This window comes from Lepidochelys kempii, chromosome 2 (genome assembly GCF_965140285.1).
Source record: "Lepidochelys kempii isolate rLepKem1 chromosome 2, rLepKem1.hap1, whole genome shotgun sequence".
NCBI lineage: Eukaryota > Metazoa > Chordata > Testudines > Cheloniidae > Lepidochelys > Lepidochelys kempii.
In genome coordinates this window covers 160325809-160341601 of record NC_136381.1, presented here as the reverse complement: position 1 = coordinate 160341601, position 15793 = coordinate 160325809, and the positions used below count along the sequence as shown (strand labels likewise).

General features: G+C 43.5%; 1 protein-coding gene across 1 annotated transcript in view; it reads right to left on the bottom strand.

Moving 5' to 3' along the window:
• MOCOS (molybdenum cofactor sulfurase) overlaps window positions 1–15793 on the bottom strand; it is a 403086-nt gene that overhangs the window by 244368 nt on the left and 142925 nt on the right. The gene's annotated exons all lie outside the window — the stretch shown is intronic.

Genomic DNA, 15793 nt, shown 5'->3' with positions numbered 1-15793 from the left:
CTAGCAAGAACAGACTTATTCCATCTTCTGTACTTTTTAGTGTTAGAAATATCATTGGAGAGAAGTAGACTGCTCTCAGAAATCAACAGGTGCAGACTTAAGTACTTTGGTCACTGTGGGCATAGAGATAGAAATAAGCTTATCATGCCAGGAAAAGTGGTGGGTCACTATGGTAGGGGATGACCAGCGTGGAGATGGATGGAAGAGGTGTGCAGTAGATCCCTATGAGGTCAGCTGTTGAGAGTGTGAAGTTAACGATGGATTGAGAAGGCTTCTGAAAATTCTGCTATGATGTCACCAAAAGTAAATGAACTTACTTTTTAATGATGATGTTTGAACTTTAATAGCTAGATGGAGACCCACCACCCACTCTGTCCAATTCATAACTCTCAAGCTATTTTAGATTGTAAATTCTTTGGGGGCAGATTAAGTGTCTTTCTGGATAAAGTAAATTCTAACCTCTCTTATCCATTGTACACCCCAATGAAAGTCAATGGGATTGTATGGGGAAGTACGTTAGCACAGAAAGTTGCCCTCTGTTTGTAAAATACTTATACAATAATAATACCACCACCAAAGATAAGAAGGGGGAAGCTGGAATACGCAGATGTACATGGATAAGGCTGTTCTCGGTGCTGCCTCATGAGAGACCCTACATCAGAAGCAACCTTGTGACTTCCCGTGTTCTCGACTGAGAAAACTGAACATGTTTCAGAAGTGACACTTGGTCTCTTAGGAGGGAGACTAGCAGCTGCAACTCTTACGCAGTTTCCTTGCTAGCCACAGGGGTCTTTACTTACGATGCGCATTTATAAACTTCCATTAACATCTATGAGAGTTACACACAGTTATTTAAGAGAGAATATACCTGGCATGTGAACCAGAACAAATCACAACTCTGACAGAGAAAATCAGAGCATAGGTGCTGCTGACTCCAGTGAGGGAGTTATTAGAACTGGCCCTATTGCACGGCATTGCTGTGAGTGTTGTAATGTATTAGTCCAGTCTGGTCCGCGGGCTGCCAGCTTTACTCCAAGCACTGGGCTCTACAGCTCTAGCCCTTGATGGGTCCCCATAAACTTTTTAAGTAACAGAAAATTCCTTTACTAAGGCAGCCAGAAACTAAAAAGTGCAATTCTCTAGGCACCATTACTTTAGATCAACACAAGGCTCCCTAACCCATGAGTGGGCAGGAATCCTTTACAGTTTAGGGCCTGCCTCAAAACGCAAAAGCTGGGCCTGGCATGCAACTCTCATAGGCCTTGGACAAACAAATAACCAGTATGAGTGATGGCTGAGAACTGACCACAGAGTTAAAAAATCATGCTGAAATTATTCCAACTCCACCTTCATGACCACCAGGAAATTTTAATTGTGCTGGAAATAAGGTGACCAGACAACAAGTGTGAAAAATCGGGACAGGGGGTGGGGGATAATAAGAGCCTATAAAAAAAAAGACCCCAAAATTGGGACTGTCCCTGTAAAATTGGGACAAGTGGTCACCCTAGCTGGAAAGAAAATAGACTGCAGCAGATTTATCCACACACGTGTGTTCTACTAAGTATTTTCTTGACTGTACCTTTCAGCTGGCTTCTTCAGAATATTAGCTTTTTGAAATGTGATGTAACCAAGGCTCAATTGAGGTCTTCAATGAGTAAAGAAAAACTCTTAGGATTTGCAGTAATATCAGTAGAACCTGAATTTAACCTTTAAATACAACTGTTTGATTAATCTGAAAGAAATTAGATAGGTATTTCTGAAACAGATCAGCTGAGTTTGAGTTTCTGCAAATGTTTATAGTCTGAGAGTGTATTTATTTTTTAGGATAATTTATAGAGCAACCAGATAACCACACTCAATTTCCAGCATATTTGTCTTGGAGGGGAAAAGCCTATAGCAAGAAATGCAAATTAGCGTGGTGGATAGGACACTAGATTGGACTCAGGTCACCTGGGTTCTAATCCCAGCTCTACTACTGATTTGTTGTGTGACCTAGGGGAAGGCACCTCTCTGTTTCCTGTCCCATTCTGTGTCTATTGGGATGTATTTTCACTGTGTGTTTGTATAATACCTAGTACAAAGGAGCCCTGATCTTAGTTGGAGCCTCTAGGACCTGCCATTATTTTAGTAAGAGGGGATGTTTAGGTGTGCAGTGAGAGAAGCGTTCACAGGATGAGAGTGTGGGCAGGAAAGAGAGTGCAGATTTCTCCTTCTCACATTTTCTGTGCTTCTGTACTCTCTTCCTTTTCCCAGACATTTTCTCTAGTCCTTTCTTCCCCTTTTCTACTGTAGGTCTTGGCCTCATATCCTCACCACCCACCCGCCCATTCATTCTATCACATCCATAGTCCCTGGTCTCCACCCTTTGTACTCTCCTACCTCCAATACTCTGTCCCAATCTGGAGCTCACATGCAGTGCAGAAGAAGTGAACAGAACCCTGGCTGGGACAGTAGCCCTCTACATATGGCAGTAGAAGGGTAGTTGAACTGCCTGTCTTGACATTAATCTGACTCAATTAACCTGATTCTCTTCTCATTCATTCAGATTAATGCAGAGAGATGTGAGGATGGGGGACTAGAACTGTCAGAAATCAGGGCCTGCGGCTGAGCCTGGATCAGCTGACTAACTGCAACTATAACACCTCATTGACCAGAGCACCTGATTGGCTAAGTGACATTGCCAGGTCCACTCTTAAGCCCACCAATGGCTGTTGCTAGCAACTGCTCAGTGCTTAAGACTGCAGCTGTGATAATTTCTATGTGATCATTCCCAGCCTTAGCTCTGACCATTAGGCATGGCTGCCCATGCCCCAGTCCCTGACAAGTCCGTTAGCTTTTTTTTTTCCTTGGGGAAAGGGTGGAACAGGAATAAGTAATTTTTTGGTGGGTGGGTGAATCAGTAGGATTATCTGTGGCAAAAAAATAAATTAAAAAAAATTGCTAAGATCACTTCTGCAGCCATGATGTAGTGCCTGTAACATTAAATTATAGCTAGCACTCTCCCTGTGTGTGTGTGTGTGTATATATATATATATAAATAAGAGAGAGACCCTAACTATAATCACAGCGGGAGATTATAGTTAGGGTCTCTTTTTTTTTTAATTGAGTTTTGAAAGCATTTACAAAAAGCAAGACTGTGCGATTACAAGCCAATCTCTATAACACAGTGAGCTCTTTATCTGTTGATGCCTCTCAGCATTGTAGCGAAATATATAACCACTCTCAAAGGATACATTTTGAGCCCACAGTTTTATTCCAGAGACCAGGTAACATGAACAAACCACTCAGATTTAGCATCTTTTCATAAGAGCAAAACAGCCGTAAAGAAAATTTTATACTGAAAGAGCTTATCAGATCTGTCTCAGCTGAGCCCTCATCCATCTTTTAAACATTCAATGCTCTTCTTCCCAGCCAGCCTTTCTGTGCTGCAAAGCTGAGATGGAAGAGAGGCAGACCTAGACAGAGGGACAAATTTAACCCCAGAATATACAGGTGCAACTCCCACTGGGAATTGTACTCACTTACCCCATTACTAAATTTGGCCCAAGACTTAAAATGACAAAAGCTGAGATACAGGAATGGGCGGATTAGAGTTTAATAAAACCATGCTGTTGCCTAACAACGCATAGCAGAGCAGGTGAATACTCTTGTAATAAGACACATGAATGAATATTTTCCATCATTTAAAGGGAACTTGAGCATACACACAGCTTTGCAAATCTACAGCGGAAAATATATTTTGGTTTCTGGTTAAAAAATAAGGATATGTAATTCAACTATGTAGACTTGAAAGAGTCATATATGCTGAATAACTGACCTTGAAGAGAAATCAATATTTTAACTCCACTTACTTTTATACGTTAAATTTAGGAGCTGCGAATAATTCTTAGAATAAAATCTGTGGAACATTTTTGCTGTATTTGATTCTAAGTATTTCAATTTAGCCGCTGCAGGTGACAGTTTCAAACAAATGAATCAAGATTTAGGGTAAAAATTAAGTGCCTACATGACTTAGAAGCCTAATGGGCCAGATTTTCAAAGATATTTAGGCACCTAAAATGCAAATAAGTGCCTCATGGAATTTTCAAAAGCACCTAAGCAAGTTAGGGGCCTAGGTCCAATTGGCTTCAATGGGAGTTAGGCGCCTAATGGGACTGACAAAAGTGTCTAAGCAGGTTAGGTGCCTATCTTTAAGTGCCTGAATACCTTGAAAATTTGACCCTAATTGACTTTTGAAAAAAGGGAGTTAAGACCAGATTTTTAAAGTTATATAGGTGTGATTCCACTCATTGTTGCAGTGCCCAATTGACTTAGGAGCCTAAGCCTCATTTTCAAAAGTAACAGGCATTTAGGCACCTAATCTTTAAAATTAATGGGAGTTGGGCACCTAAATTACTTTTGAGATTAAGACAGTCTCCTAAATCAGTTAAACATCGCAACACTGAGTGGAGGAACACACGAATAACTTGAAAAAAATCTAGGCCTTAGTCTGATATTTTGGCTGAAGCATTTTTGACATCATAAAAGTAAAAAATCAAAACAAAAAACCACCTTTAAAGTAATTTTATCCTCCCAAATTACTCCTGTTTGAGAATTTATAGTCTACACTAGAAAACAGTGCTGATGAAAAAAGTTGACCTCGGAGCACCTCAGAATAAGGTTTATAAAAGAAATACCATCAACCCCTGAACCATAGCAGCACTGCCATAACTAAATCAGAGTATTTAACGGTAGTAGCATTCATACTTCTGAATGAACACTGCAATTCACAGTACTATAGTCTCCTTTTTGACATAAAGATTGGGAAGCACTGGCTATTTATTCTACATAGACTCCCTAATGTTCTGTGTCTCAGTAGAAAACATATCCCATTATAGTGAAATGCAGTTCATGTTCATCACCTTTATTACACTCTTGAAGATTTTATTTATAGCAGTACATAAGGTGGTGTTGTCAGCGGGACTAGAGACTTGCTGTAGGAAGCTCTGATGGCTTGATCTACTGTAGCTCACTGCTGCAAGTTGTAGTCGTATTTTATATTGTTATAAACTTTTACCATCCAAAAAACTTGCAGCAAGAAATGATTACCAGGATAATCGTTTCCTTAAAGATACTGATGCCACTGCCATGTGGGGGATGATGAATGAAAGTCCGAGACCTGACTTGCTACTTTGCTCTGGTGCGAGCAGGGTTTGACAGGGCTGAGGAGGCAGCAGACCCAGGTTTTGTAGTCCAGCAGGGGAAGGTAAGCAGAGCAACTGGTGTTGCTCGGCAATGGTCCCTCTGTAAGCTGATCAAAACAGGAGAAGGAGCTCACAAATTCTGGTGGGAGTCACCACAGGTCTTGAAGTCAACTACAGAGAAAGTGCCAGCAGCCACTGATATTTAAAGCACTATGTCATCTAGATGAAGACTAACCAGGACGAGACAACACTGTGGCAGGACTACCAGTAGCCATCTACACTAGCACCTCCACTGTGGCTACCAATGGCAGAGCTATAGCAGCGCTAGAATAATGGTGGAAGAGTTCTCCATCCCTAACATGGCTAGTGTAGATGCAGCCTTGGACTTTCCATTTTCCTTTGAGAGAATAACTGATGTGAGATGATTTGACTCTTAACAGTCTTTGTTTTGTTTTTAGGCTTTTAGGCTTTAAACACTTTCAAAATGTGCTACCTTGCAAAGTCCTGCCTCTACCCTCCCTACTCTCTGAAAATCAAGGGGAATGAAATTTTTTCCAAAGACTTTTAAAACCCTGATAAAAACTCACATTGCTCGATTTGCTTCCCATGTTACAATATAATTAAAACTGGTTCCCATATATTCATGTTACTGTTAGCATGACCCAAATGTAGCAAAGTAGTTTGTGATTTTTAGTGCTGACATTTACATTCACTTTTGAATTGGATATTTTTTCCGTTGGTGTTAGCTGGCAAAGCCATTTATTCATGGCTAGGGTTTGGGTTAGGGTTTCTGAATTGAAGATATGGCCATCATTGCCTATTGATAGGCATTAATTTAAATCATGCTCAGCAAACAGGGTGTTATCATCAGCTGCCCTTGTGCACATAATTCTTTACTTTTATCATCATCAAATACTTTTGTTACCCTGGTGCTCAAAGGCTCCACTCAGACTCTGGAACTCAACAGTGGTGCACAGTCCTGGCCCCAAAGTCTTCACCATCTCTGTGCTTTTCTGCTCTGGAACCATCTCTCTCTCTTTGAAAGGGTGTAACATTTCTCCTTGATCAACTAAGGGCCTGATCCAGTTCCTGGCAAAGTCAGTTGAAAGACTGACTTCAGTTACAGTCCTGCTCCAAATACCTGACTTCAGTGAGGACTAAAATTACACCCTAAAGCAATGTACACTGTTGTAGTCATTAACAACATCTGCACAGGACCCAGCCGAGAGTCAACAGAGTCATCATACTGCTGAACCTGCGATATGTAGCAATGACCCTTTTAGTGTGTTCTTATTTCCTTCTTTATTTACATGACCCCTAGGCACAGTACCCTCAGTTAGGGTGAAATCCACCCCAGTGCAAAGCCATGTGCACCACTTAAACCAATACCACACTCCAGCATTTTCCCTTCTTTCCCTGCAGGCAGTAATAAAAGTGGCAGCATAGCATAAGTACTTATCATTATAACCCTCATTTGAGCATTGATTATCTGAATTAAATAGAAAGCTCTTCAGGAAATGTCTTGTACTTTGCATTGAAGAGATACAATTTCTTCATTCCCTGTTTTCCACAGCATCCATTGAAAAGGTAGATCTCCTTTCCTTATTACGTACATCTCAATTCCTAACCAAAACCAATTTGAAACCTATACATGTTTTTATACACTAAGCATCTTCAAGCAGGAACCTAATCTATCCATTTTATCTTTCCAAAGCAAAAAATTCTTTGGATGAGAAAATATATAAGTTTTTCTTTTTCTTAAAACTGTTTTCAAAACAAATCTAAGATGCACTATCTCCCCTACATGCACACCAAGTTAGGTGCAGCTCCACTGACTTCAATGAAGTGACGCTCATGTAAATGAGAACAGTATTTAGTCCTGTGTATTTCTCTTTCAACATCCTTTTAATTGCTTTTTCCAGCTTCAGTTTTCTTCTTTCTGCTGCCAACACCCAAGTTACAATCATGCTCCAAATACCTGATTCCCTACAGTTACACTACTTATACTCACCAGTTACACCCAGTTATACTCATTTTCTGATCAATTTACGCAGTGGGTCAGATTTGGATCTCAGCTACTCCCACTATCTCTGATGTACATGAGAATGGAATCTTACCCACTGCATGTAACTTACATCACTGCTGCTTATGGCATCACTGAATTTGGCCCACTAAATCTATAAAATATCCTGCCAGTGGGGATGTACTTGATAAGCTCCAATTGTCACGGCTGGAGGATGGAAAGATTCCTCTTTTTCTATTTGAAAGCAATACATTATTTAGCCACTTACAAGTCTGAACTGAAGCATTATGTTCCATTAAATTTATCTCCTTGGGAACCAATTGATCCATAAGAGATATATAGTGGAATACCCATTTGTTTGTCCATGGACATGGTTGGTTTTTACTAGGTGAACCTCCCCCAAATTCTGTGAAGCTACTAACGTAGCAGTCTGTATGAGATTTGCCTCATGTTATGCTCAGAGTAATATTTGGAGTCGAAAGGCTACCTGATGGTCTCCTGCAGGAGATGATGCACAAGCTGGTAAAGTATACAGAAACATTCACTGCAAAGTAAAGATACTGTTCAACCCAAGTTATAGAATTAAAAATAAAAATTAAAAAAAAAATTAAAAATATCTATGAATTCAGTCCCAGAAGGTGTTTGGATCCTGGGGTTTCTCTCAGGCACATCTGAACTACACAGTAGAATTTCAGTTGGTATTATGGTATCATATACAATCTGAATCTTGACACAAGCACGGAGCACTGACAAACACACCAAGCAATATCTCCCAGACTGACTCCACATTGTTGGAACAGCATTGTTGTAAAGCAAAAACATCCCTATCATCTTTGACAGCAGCCCGCGCTAATAAACATGGCAGGCATATGAAAAAACCTCCATGTGGTACTTGTGAATTCTGTGTAATTAAGCCTACATTTTCTCTGATAGACAAGGGGATAAAGAGTCATACAGTTTCAAAAATGATTTGTGAACATTTTAGTGAATAAAAGTTGCAAAATCATTTTCCTATTAACTGGTAGGGATTGGGTATTTGGATAGCTGCGAGGTATTTGTGAAAATGCTTGTGAATCCCAAAAGTTTCATCAGTTGTAGCAAGTTTGCAAATTCCCACCATAAGTCTTTTATTTGTTATTTTGAATTAATTATTCATCGTGTGTATTATTCGAGCCATCCAGCCAGGAAGCACAAAAAATACCCTGTAATTTAGGTGACCAATTATTCACGACTACACATGATTAGTGAATAATCACTGTGAGCAGTTTATGAACAAACCATAATGAAATTTATTTGCATAATCTATTTGGCAGATACTTACAAATAACAAATGAACTAGAATAACTCAGAACCAGTTTGTGAATGATCTGTGAAGTAAAAACCAAGCTATATTTACAGCAAATATTATTTCCAATAAATAATTAAACCATTTGTAATAGACACCAGGAAGAAGCAAGATCACAGGCAGCTATCAGGAGAGCTTCTTACTCGTATGGACATTTCTACTACATCACAAGCTATTGCTGCCTAGGCCAGCTTTAAATTTTGATGGGTTTATTATATCATTTTACCCTGTAGGACACCCTGGCAAACTACTGTTACTGTATTCCTCCCCCCCCCCCCCCAACTCCTCCCATCTTGCTACAGACCATACGTTCCTTTTTTATGCATCTCCACATAGTCTATACATTGTAAAATATTAGGGCTTGAATCTAGTACATCATAGGATACCAAAAACCACTCAACTATTACAAGAACTGCTGGAGGCAGGTTGAGTAACCTGTTTCAGACTTCATGCCCAGCATACTAGTTACAGGCGCATGTAGCAAGTTATTCATTTAAGGTCTTTGTTCCTAGAATAATCCCTATTTCTGATTAGCAAATCTAAGGGCTTGTCTACACTACAAAATTAAGTCGATTTATCTAATTTGACCTCGAGCCTCTGAATTAATTAAGTTGATTGTACGTGGCCACACCATGCTCATTATCTCGGTGGAGTGCGTCCTCACTAGCAGTGCCTGCATCGATGCACAAAGCAGTGCATCGTGGGTAGCTATCCCAAAGTGCAACTTGCTGCAGTGTGTTTTGGGAAGTTTGTGCAATGCCACAAGGGACCAAAACATTGTCGCAGGGGAAGAATGGGAACATTGCATCGGCATCCCATGATGCACTGTGCTCAATGGCAAACAACGCAGTGGTTTTCGCATCTTAAAACTGCCGTGCATAGGCCATAACCCCAGAAGCATGGAGCCTGCTCAGCTGTGCACTCTTGCTGCAAGCATCTCAAACATCTCGCGCTTTCTCCTGCAGTATTTCCAGAGCCAAAGTAGGGTCCGCCGCGTGGAACATAGCAATTTCCTGCAAACAGCCCTGCTGCAAGCCATTGAAGAAAACAATTCACAGTTGCTGCTGGCAGTCACAGAGCAGCTGCACTCTGTTGAGCGCCGTATCTGGTCCCATGAAACAAGCACTGACTGGTGGGACCGCATCGTTTTGCGGGTACCAGATGACGAGCAGTGGCTGTAGAACTTTCAGATGTGGAATGCCACCTTCCAGGAACTGTGTGCAGAGCTTTCCCTGTCCTGCAGTTCAGCAAGACGAAAATGAGAGCTGCTCTGACAGTGGAGAAGTGAGTGGCAATCGCTATTTGGAAGTTTGCAATGCCAGACAGTTACCAGTCAGTGGGGAATCAAGTTGGAGTAGGTAAATCAGCTGTGGGAGCTGCTCTGCTTCAAGTGTGCCTGGCCGTTAATCGACTTCTGCTACAAAGGGTAGTGAGTCTGGGAAATGTGCAGGACATAGGGGATGGTTCCCTAATTGTGGTGGGGCGATAGATGGCAAGCATATTCCCATCTTGGCACCAGACCACCTTGCCAAAGAGTACATAAACTGAGAGGGATACTTTTCAATTGTGTTGCATGCGCTGGTGGATCACAGGGGGTGTTTCACCAACACCAATGTAGGAGGGTCATGAAAGGTTCATGATGCGCACATCTTTAGAAACTCGGGTCTGTTCAAAAAGGTGCAATCCAGGACTTGCTTTCCAGACCACAAAATTAACATTGGTGATGTTGAGATGCCTATGGTTATCCTGGGGGACCTTGCTCCCATGGCTCATGAAGCCATACACCAGCCATCTGGACAGCAGTAAGGAATAGTTATAGGCTCAGCAAGTGCAGAATGATGATTGAACGTGCCTTTGGTCGTTTGAAAGGGTGCTGGAGAAGTTTACTAATGAGGTCGGATCTCAGTGAAGAGAACATCCCCATGGTTATAGCTACCTGCTGTGTGCTTGTAGCCGGGGGGGTCACCAGCTCCTGCCCTGAAGGGCCTAAAACAGCCTAGGAGAGGGCTGTGGCTGGGAGCAAGCAGTTCCCAGGCTGACTGGGCGAAGCAGGCTCAGCTGTGGCCACACCCCAATCAGGGCTCAGCTGGCCCTTATAAGAGGGCAGTGGGCCAGGAGCAGACAGACTCTCTGTCTTTAGAGGGAGAAGGGCCTGGCTGGTGGGGAGTGTAGTTGGGTACCTAAGGTGAAGCAGGGCTGGGGAAGGCCAGAGGAGCTGGGAGGCTCCAGACTGGAAAAGCCCCAGGCTGCAGGCCAGGCAGACAGCCTAAGATAGGTACTGGAGTTGCAGGGGGGCAGCCTACGGGTAGGCAGAGGCAGCAGGTCCAAAACCCCCTTGGCTGTGATGATTGGCTTATATACTGCAGTCTGCCCCAGTGAACGGGGGCTAGATAGTGACTGGGCAGTAGCCATATACTGAGGTGAGGTGGGGATAGTGGGTGGGGGTTCCCCTGGGAGGGAGAGACCCAGATCTGTGGGGGTACTGCAGGGGGCAGCACCCTGGGTAAAGGGGCACCGTGGGTCGGGAGGAACATGGGGGCCAGCAGCAAGTGGGACACCAGCCTGCAGAGGGCACTCCGGAGGCTGGAAGAGCTAATTCCCAAGGACGACCAGCAGGAGGTGCCGCAGGGGTGAGTCTTGCCCTGTTATAGTGCTCCATAATATCTGTGGAAAAAAAAAGGGGGGAAATTTTCTGCAGCAGTAGGCATTTGAGACAGATCATATGGCAGCCATTTTTGAGTAGCCAGACACCAAGGCAATAAGAAGAGCACAGCAAGGGGCACTGCATATCCGCGAGGCTTTGAAAAGCCGTTTCAATAATGAGTCACAGTAATGTGAGCTATTTGTCTACATTGTGCTTTCCCAAACCTTCACCTGCTTTGTATCACTGTTCTTGTAAAGCTCAAGCCCACTACTTTTACTCAATAAACAACATTTATTTCTCGAATCCATTTACTTTATTTAACAAATGTAAGTAAAGAGAGAGAACAGAAAAAAAAAAAGGTAACCTTGGGGAAAAGGAGTTGTAAAGTTGTAATGGGAGAAACATTTTCAGCTGTGTAACATAACACCAATTCCAGACCATCAAAAGTCTGTGAATGGGTGCCTTCTGTTCCTTGTACCCTCCCACTAAGTTAAGTGAAAGGGATAATGGACTTTTCACCCATGCCTCACAGAACGCTTGGGGGAGGGTGATTCTGTGCCAGGTGATGCTGGCTGCCTGTCCACCAGGGTCTGCAGAGGACTCTACCCTTCTGCTTCCATTCCTGCAGTTCAACCAGACGCATCAACATGTCTGCTTGGTCCCTCATAATCCAAAGCATCTCATCCTGCGCCCCAAGCTCTGGCTCATTGGAAGCTTTCCTGTTCTCAATGTCCATGTCTAGCTTCTTGGACAGTGAAATCCTCCATGCTCTCAGCTCTGTCTCAGCTGTCCCAGAGGCATTCATTATCTCGGTGAACATGCTCTCCTGCATTCTCTTTCCCCTCCTTCTAATCAGTGAAAATCTGCTTTCAGGTGTGGATGACACACCGAAGGACGCATTTCCAGCCATCAGTCATGGGGGAAAAAAGAAAGGCACCACTGTACATGAATAAAATGTTTCCATAGCAAGGCTATTTTCATTTTAAAAAAAAAACCCTTATTACACGAGGTGAAAGCCATAACAATCAGAATCCGTAACCATTCACTGTGCCATTTTGCTGCTCCAGCCATGGTGAGTAGGCCGAAGTTTATGGCAGGCTCATGTTGGGAGCAGAGGTAGCTAGTCAAACAATGATCCTTCCCCATAGCATCACGGGAAGCTGTTTATGAACAGGGCAGGGAGGAACATTTTCACTCCCAAATTTTGGAATTTCTCATGTGGGGCCCCAGTCCTCTATCAGCCACTTTAAACTACTTGCCAACCCATGCCGAGGACAGCAAAAGTACATTAGCGGCCACATGGTTTGGTGATCCAGAATGTGGCAGGGGAGGGGGGTGTTTACATGCCCTTTTTTTTATGCATATTTTTTTATGCCACCCTCTGTGTAGCTGGAGCAGCCTCTTGTAAGCAGAGATCCACAGCACCTCGCTTTTTCTTCACAGTAAGCATGCAATGCCACCGAATGTGTGTGCCTGCTAAAGTTTAACTGGACTTTGATTATAACTATTGTGGCAGAGCTCCGACCTTGTCCCTGTGGGTCCTGCACTTCCAGATGGTTTATGCTAGCTTCAGAGGCTCACTGCGACCCTCCACGTAGCCCTTCTCTCTCTAGGGCGGGGGTACAGTCTACTGAGCCCTTTTCACCATAAGCCAGCAAGGAGGTTGGTGAGAGAACTCCCACAATCTCTGTTGTCCCTACAGGGTTATTCAAGAACAGTTAGCCTCCTGTCCTAACAGGGGCCTGTCTTCCCCTCCCAGGAGGTGTTTCTGTAGTGGCGGGTTGAGGGGAACCCAGGCCCACCCTCTACTCCAGGTTCCAGCCCAGGGACCCTAATGGCAGCGGCTGTTGGCAGCCAACCTTTCCCTACCAGAGTTACTACATTTCCCTGGGCTGCTTCCCCACAGCTCCCCCACTTCTCTCTCTTAACGCCTTCTTCACCCTTACCTTAGGGCTCCCTTTCCATTGGTTTGAAGGTGTCTTCCTTACCCAGCCCTTCAGCTGCACTTCCTCTCCTTTGGCTCCCTGGTTCTCTCTGGCCTGACTGGAGTGAGCCCTTTTATAGTATCAGAGTCAGAGTGTTCACATTAGTGTTAATTAGAGTCAGGTGTTCACATTAGCTTAACAGTCTAACCTGACTCTTTGCAGGCTAATTGGAGTCGTGGTGTTTTCATTTGCCTAACAATTTCAACTGACTCTTTGCAGGCTAATTGGAGATGTGTTCCCACCCTAGCCTGGAGCAGCCCCTGCTCTGGTCAGTCAGGGAACAGAAAACTGCTTATCCAGTGAACAAAACTGCCTTCTACTACTCTGCTGTACCCAACTGCCCTGGGTCTATCACACTATATACTCACCAGAGGTGCCTTCCCCAGCATCACGGTCAGCCACCGTGATCTCCTGTGACCTACAGAGCTCCAGGGTTCTCAGGGAGAATGGATCCACCTCTCACCACTTGTCTCCCATTCTTCTCCTCCTCCTCCTCCTCATTCACCATATCATCCTTCTTGTTGTCCCGAGACTCTCACACCTATGAGGTGTCCACATTGCTTGTGGGGGTGCTGGTAGGGTCACCTCTGAGAATCACATGCAGCTCATTGTAGAAATGTGGGGTTCAGCACCAGAACAACTGTTTGCCTCCCTTGCCTTCTGGTACGCTTGGCAAAGTTCTTCTATTTTCACACGGCACTGCTGTGTGTCCCTTGTGTAGACCTTCTCCCCCATTCCATGAGCGATCTTTGCATAGATGTCAGCGTTTCTTCTGCTGGATTGGCACTCTGCCTGCACAGACTCTTCTCCCCGTGCAGCAATAAGATCCACCACCTTCTGTGCAGACCAGGCTGGAGTGCATTTGGTGCGTGTAGTCTCCATGATCAGCTGTGCTCAAGGAGTTATGCTCCCAATGCTGATCCAACAGGAAATGGGAAATCAAAAATTCCTAGGGCTTTAGGAGGGGAGGGGCTGTTTCCTGCGTGCCTGGCTGCAGTGCAGCAGAGTTGAGAATTATCTCCAGAGCGGTCACAGATGAGCATTGTGGGACACCACCTGGAGCTCAATTAAGTCGAATTACACAATGCTGCATCTGCACTACCTCTCAGACGACCCATGAAAATCGAATTAAGCGCTACACCTCTTGCTGAGGTGGAGTACAGAAGCTGACATTAGAGGTGACTTAGGTCAGCGTAAAGGACCCAGTAGCATAGACACATATATTAACTGGTCAATTTAAGGCGGCTTCCTTCGACTTAACTTTTTAGTATAGACCAGGCCTAAATCTCTAATTACAGCACATTTTCTTAGCTCTTAGCACAGAGCTTCACCCCTTAGCACAGATTCTCCAAGGTTTCAGCATCTCTCAGCAAGCATCATCTGTGTGATGTCTATATATGTGATGAATACTTGCTTATAACTGGCCAGCAATTAGTTTTATTTGCTTGCTGTTTCTGGTAAATCTAAATGTAAAAGCTGGCTGTTTTATTTCCTCCCACAGTGCAGAATAATGTGATAGGTAAAGATTTAAGGGCTGTTTGAAAAAAATGTTTAAAAAAATAGTCTGCTTGGGTCTTCTCCTGACTCTAGTCTCTTTAGTCTGTTACAATCCTTGACCTACTAAATAAACCTCTCAAGAAATTAAAAATTCTTGACACTTCCACCAGAAATGCAAGGTGTGTATGTTTGTTTATAATTGACATTGCTATCAGGTCTTTAAAAATTTTATTCTTTGCTTAATTTGTCTTTAAGGGGGTTGTTTCTATTTGAGATGTGCTCTTTCTACTATACATTGCGGTGAACTTCTCTTCTCTCTGGCTGTCTGCATCTTTCAAGAAGTGGCTTTGCACCCAATTAAAGTCAGCAGGAAAAACATTCTCAAGACATTGGAAGGAGTACAAAATTGATTGGGATTAAATTTTCTGAAACAATATGGCCAGTACTCTAGACACTATAATCCTAGTCAATTTCATTCCACTACTGGCGCCAGAGAATGGATTTGCAGCAGCCAGTAATTGAATATGGTAAATCACAAAATAGATTTCCAAATGGAAAACTATAGTTTTACACATCTGCATGTCATTTTGTGTTTTCAGTAAGCGCAGAGACCATTGCAAAGCATAGATTCAGACCCCTGACATTTTCACACATTCATGCTATTGAACAAGAATGATGCTCACCCTGATAAGGAGGACCCTCTTCACCACTTTCCCGCCCTGGTGGGATTGCTTGGGACTGAGGATGGAGTTGGAGGTACTGGCAAAGGAGCGTGAACTGGGGGTGGAAGGGGCTGTTGGACCACTGCATGCCGGTTGGGTTCTCTATACTGGCCCCCAAGCAAATCAGTACAGACAGTGCCACAGAGGGAGAAACAGAGGAAGACAAGAGATAGTGACCACAACACCCCACGTTAGTGCACAGAGTGTATTTGGTCACTACCCCAGCCCACAGACGTAAGGTGCCCTGGATTGCTGGGGCTGGATTTCACTTCCCCAGTTCACCTCCTCCAGAACTTCACCCACAAAGCCCCTGGTTTTATACAGGTGCAATGAATTTCACCCCAATGGAATAATCAGAACAGCCATGTGAACAAGGTGCAGGGTGCATCATATC